Raw genomic sequence first — 6,542 nt, 5'->3', positions numbered from 1 at the left:
ATTTCTGTTTTGAATAAAACTTATTTAAGTAGCTGAATCAACCAGTCAAAACGCTAAGTTTGGTGCAGATCTAGCTTTATGTATCAATCGGTTTGATTCTTCAAAACACATGAACAACTTTTTATACACATAACCATTCTCACTTTCTCAGTATCATACAAGAGGCTCAGATGCTTAGTTGATCTTAAGCTGACAAATCTAAGACCAGCTGACACATCCTGTTTCATAACTATGTATCTAACTGAGACAATTTAATCTCATCTGGGTACTTTCAGCATGACTGCATTCATATCCAGGGCATTTGAGGGTCACAGAGGAGCTCAAAAATAAAAGCTGCATCCTAAATCCACAGCAGAATGTTGTCTGTCCTGCCAAGTGTGGATAGGAGAGGTTTGTAATTTATGTACAGTGACCGAGGATGGCAATAAATTGGATGGAGATCGGCTATCATTTCATGTGACATGTGGTTTTGCTCGGATGGGCTAAGGGTGGAGGGGTGTTCATTGTAACTGTAGTGTAAATCAAATTGGGAAGGTTATTGATGTGGTGAAATTGGATGCAATTTGACTTTAGAAAGCTAGACTGAAAAATATGTAATGAAAAGAATCATAGTGGACAAAGTGCACTGCTTCATTACTTGAGTACAGATGTTCCTGGTTAAGCATTACTCCAATACAAGTGAAAGTTGTTCATTCAAATTGTCACTTGAGTTCAAGTGCTAGCGTACCCACCTTTGAAAATGCATTCCAAGTACTTCAAAAATTGAAAATATTTTATTGTCACAATGCACGGGTGCAGTCAAGAATACATGGATGTACATTCTGCTACATTACGTTTACTTAAAAATCACACTTTTTGGGGGCCCTGTTGGCCCTAGTGGTTTAAGCACGCACCCCATATACAGAGGCCTCTTCGCAGCAGTCACAGGTTGGATTCCCAGCCTCGACCATTTGCAGCATGTCCTCCCCCTCTCTCTATTCCCCACATTTCCTGTATTTCTTCAGCCATCCTGTTCATTAAAGGCTTTAATGCACAAAAATATAACTTAAAAGAAAAGACATCACACTTTTTGAATTTATTTGCTGAAGATTTACAGACTTGCTGCACCACAATAAGAGGAAGGATAAAAGGAACAACCAACCATAGAGGAAAAACTGCAACTAAGTTACTATGAGCACAGACAACTTTGTTATCTGGAATATTGACGTAGCCATTATAACCAATACTAAAAGCTTGATCTGAGTGATGTCTGCTCTACATTCAATCATGGAGATATGCAGCTCACAGGTACGGCAACACCCCTTAGACAAACCACACATAGAACTACACGAAAACAATTTATTGACTTGATCAGATTTTTTTTTAAAAAGAAGAGACAATTCATCAGCTGACTTGAGAGCAAAAGCAGTGAGTTACAAGAACATTCATAGACATATAGGGAAGTCAAAAGTAAGATATTTAAATTAAATAAATAACACAATAAAAGCATGACTTTACTCAACAGATACTGTATTAGTACAGTGCTCAACTAAATTTGCTTTGTTACTGTCCACCAATGTCATAATCCTCTGTCATTATGGCTTAAATAAAATTAATTTAAAGCAAGGTGTGAAAATGCCCCCCTGCACCTGTTTACAACCCCTCCATGTGGGTTTTCAATAAGAAATGTTGATATATTTTATATTGTAAAAGAGAGTCCAAAAACCACACCCAAAATCACACATTCTTTACTGTATCAAATGTCACCGGTAATCTCTCTGACATAACCAGAGGTCTGATCTCTGCTGCAGAAAACAGAAATTCCCCAAACTGAAATACACACACACAAATAAAGTGTGTGTGTAACATGTAAACTGAGGTGATGGGTTCAAAGTCCATATTACGTCAGAGTGGCTCGCTGTGACAGAACGTTGAACTTTGCTGCTATCAGGGTGGACTGACCTCTTTGCCATTAAGACATGAAACCCAGACTGGTGATGTCACATTGTTTACATTGACCGTCTGTCTGCTGTCACATCTTCAGGCCCTTCAGGAATCAGGTGAGGGTTTATATAATGCAGGGTTGCAGTCTGGTTGGTTCAAACGGCTCTGAACTTTACCTGGCATTATATCATGAGACACAAAGAAACTATTATCCCTGTTTGGGCTTCAGGTTGCATACATTAAACACTGCAGCTTTAAAGCTGAGCAAAAGTATCAGAGGTTGAACATTTGAATCCCACCCCGCTGCAGGAGACTGTGATTGGAGATTCCTCTGCACAGTGAGGTTTTTATAAAGTGGTGGGAAAAGATGGACAGATCAAGGTGTTGTAGCATAATAAGAAAACTTCACACTAAGAGAGGATCTATAACAAAAGCTGTGTTTTTAATGTCAACAGAGCTGCATGCCTGCAGACAGCATCAGGACGAAATTATGCTGATATCAGAGAAGCTCCAGGGATTTTCAAGTTCCTCTGACTGGAGAGATTGAGAACAGGAGATGTGTGAGAGGAAAAAAAAGTCACTGTTGACATGTACAGACTAAACATTCCCAAACCACAAACATAAAAGAATGCACAGCAGTTTGCTAAGTGATATAACAGGTAAAGAGTATCTGAAATGTACACACACACACACACACACACACACACACACACACACACCAAGTGTAAACCTGCCTATTCAGTCCAGTACTGTAACTATTATTATTAGTCATCTTCTTTATCGACATCTGCTTGCCACACCTCATTCTGTTAACATGAACTCATATGGTGTCAGTGAGTTTCAGGTTTCAGTTTCATAGCTTGAGAGCCCATAGGAGAGACCTCTAAGTCAAGTCACACAATTGTTTCCATCTTCTGTCTAAGATTTATCCTCGGGTTTTCTGGCTTGTGTTACTTTTATTTTTCTGCCTTTCTGAGTCAAACATATTACATTTGATGTGCATTAAAATATGATCAGCGCTTAAATCTGAGGCTTTTTTAAAATCAGTCTGCAAAGAAAAGGAAGTGATACATTTTGTAACAGTCATTATGCTTTCCAGTGATGACTTTGGAGAGAAAAACAGCAAGCTAAAAACTAGGAAGTGTTGGATGAAATAAAAAAAAAACAAGTTCCACTTTTTAAAGCTGGGAATTAGCTTAGGAACTGAGGAACCTTTGACATTCTGGTAAATACACTTATTCGTTGTCCTGCAGAGAGTTCAATGAGAGGAATGATTCTACTCTCATGACTTAATAGGAAATAACCTTGTCTCTGAATGAATTAGAGTCAGTGTATCCCTAAAATGTCAAAGTCTTCCTTTAAAGAGCAGTCTGACATTTATAAATCAAAACACACTTAATTGCCTTTAAAACCAGACCAGATCAGTATCTTCCTGTATATCCTGTATATCTATCACCCTCTTCGTTTTTCCCGGGACACTCACAGGATTTTTATGGCCCAACACCAACCAACCTTTTTATAAAAAATACATGCTGCCAACTAGATACAAACGGTTTGTAATTTTGTCAGCTGATACCAAAGTCTGTGAATCAAGATACAAATTTACAACCCACAACTAAACTAGATACAGCTGAAACACATCTCCACTTCTGCAACCTGGAAACCCAAAATACGATTCAAGTAGTGGTTGTACAGCATTCTATGCAAGCTGGAATTTTATCGACTTAATTGATCAATGCAACCTTGCTGTCAAAGTACCCCCCTCTATAAAAAAAGAAACCTGACCCTAACCCTCAACCAAACCACTGCCACCACCCTCTCCCATGTATGGAAACCCAAATCTTAGTGGGTATGATTTGGGAGTATCCCTTGACTTAATAAAACCAAAACACAAAAATGAGTTTTCAAATGGGACCAAATGGAGACTTCTTGGATTTTGCAGTCAGCCTCGAGCTGATACTCGATGAATGTCAGATTTTTGCACTTCTGCATTGGCCTTTTGTTTTAGCAGTAAAGGTTTCCACTTGATAAATGGTAAACGAGCTCTGTTTATATAATTCACCAATTCAAAGTGCTTTTTCATAACTTGTCCCGTTCCCCCAGTCAAACCACATACATGGTGACAGAGGCTGCTTTGTAAAGCACCCATCAGTTTTGACTAATCCCATTCACACACTGATGACACAGCACTGGGGATGATGTTTGGGGTTATGTGTCTTGCCTATGAGCACGTCTGATGGACTGTGGGAGATGGGATCAAACCCGGACGTTCTAAATTGAGAGACGACCGTGTCTACCACTGAGCCACAGCCGCCTACAGCCACTTGATGGCTGTAGGCTTGACTCATGTTCCAAAGGTGAAGTTTCTGAGAGTTGTAATTTTTAAATGGCCAGTAGGGAGTGACTCCACATTAATAGAGATTTGGCCATGTATATATACCATGTTATTCCAATAGGGTGACTTTAAGATCATCTCTGCACACGTTTTAGGCTAATCAAACCAACTATTGTGCATAATGCCATCATTATTCAGTGTTTGATTGGCCCTTACTGCAAAAGTTGGCCCTCTTAATAAAAGGAAAAATACAGAATTTGAATGCTCAAGATCCAAATGTAATTTCTGGGACTTTCTAGAGCAGTGAGTTCCTCACAGGCTGTACGCAGAGATAACGGGCCGGATCAATAAAGCACTGTACGTTCTTACATGTGGAACAGTGTGAATGAACCACATAGACAGCTGAAAACAATGTTGGAACATAAAGTAGAGCAGAGTGCATCTACAGTATATTACACAAGTAATGTGATACTTTTTGATAGCAATCAATGTTTTGTTAACAGCAAAGATGCTGACAAGTTATGCATATATTCAAGGGTGCTTACAGACTTTAAAACAAAGCTGCTGCAACTCACTCAGATATGAAAATTCCTCATACACACGCTATATTTAAGAGGCAATAAACCAAAGTTCAGTTATGTCCACAACAGTTATGACCGTAAGACGTTTGTCTTTTACAACAGTCATCTCAGGTAGCAAGTAGTTATGGATTTACATCATCTATAAATACTGACTTGAGTGGCAGCAGCTTGATTACACTTGAGAATTAGCTCTCTGTAATATTCTGTCTGTTGTGGATCATGAGCTCTAAGCTGTGTGGACGGTCATTGGGGTAATGATTTAGCTGCAGGTCGCACCAGCTGCTGGGGGTCATTTTGACTCTTGGGTGCTGTTTGAGGTCAGAGAAATACGGACATCACTGTTACATCTGTCAGTTTATTTCAGCACAGTGATTTGTTGATGAATAGGTGGCTTGGATTGTTTCTGTTGAGCCATCAGAAGATGAGAGTGTCATCAAAGTATCCAGCTCATCATGTGACGCAGCACGTGTGGACAACAGCAGCTGGTCTGTCACAATAGACCCTTTAGCACTGACTGTGTATGGTTAGGCTCTCAGGGGGGTGTACTTATGTTTAGAATGGAAAAAGTGACGTCCGCATAAGTGTGTCTTTCTGAGTGTGTGTGAACCCACCAACTAGTATGTGTGCCTCTGTACCTTGGGAGAAAATAGATAAGGACAGTGCAAGGAAATTGAGCTTCACAAGTTCACTGCCAGACACCTGTAAGCTCTGTGATGTGATGTGTGCGTCAGCCCTGCTGCTCGTGCTCTGTTTCTGCTCTATAGGTTAGTTCCAACATTTCTCCTGAGACAAAGCATGTGAGGCTTTACATCAACATAAACAGGTCACACTGTGTCTGTTTATTTGTAGAAAGAGGTCAAGCCTTGATTCTTATATTGCTTTGCTGATCCCTGACACACATTCCTTGAAGATACTAAACAGTCTCTTAAGGTTACTTATCTACATCAGTAAACGATTATCTGAACTCATAAGCTATTATCTTTATTGCTCTCTGATATTATTCCACTTCCTGCTCTCTCTGACCTCTTATCTGCTTTCAGATCACGTTTCTGGAAAGAGTGCTATGCGGGAAATCTGATTGAAAGTAAAAGGAAGTTTAATGTTATCAACAGACAGTTATGCGATGGCAAAAAAGACTACACGTTTATACAAATGTCTCTATAGATAGCTTCACAAGTTTCATTATGTGTCTGTTATATTTTACTTTTGATTTTCCTGGAGGGCTGGAGCCACTCCATAAATATGAAAGGGCTTCAAGGACAATTCAGGGACAGAGGGCTGGTTTCATGAGAGCACCTTTGCTTTTATAACTTTAAACTAATGTACTTCTGCACCTACATTAAGCCACCAGCTACTGTTTGAACTCAGTGGCTTGTATAGCAATAAACCTTGTCACAATGAACAAACAGAAGTCACCCTTTTGTAAGCTTAGGACATGGCGTTGTTGCTACTCTGCTGCCACCTTCTGGAATATAAGTAGAATTACAATATGTACTTCAGACACTTTTGTAACAAATGACAAAAGATAACTTCAGTAAGTACGGTTCTGGTTTTCATTTAACTTGCTTTTTAATTTCTGAATTTGTTTTTCTCACAGATGGTGCAGCAGATTTTAATTTGCACTTAAATGTGGATTACAACCCTGCTTAAGCTCATTAATTGGCCACATCTTTCTAAATGTATGAGTCCTTTAACAGCAAAAC

Source organism: Notolabrus celidotus, chromosome 16, assembly GCF_009762535.1.
Source record: "Notolabrus celidotus isolate fNotCel1 chromosome 16, fNotCel1.pri, whole genome shotgun sequence".
Classification (NCBI taxonomy): domain Eukaryota; kingdom Metazoa; phylum Chordata; class Actinopteri; order Labriformes; family Labridae; genus Notolabrus; species Notolabrus celidotus.
Note: the sequence above shows the minus strand (reverse complement) of the source record.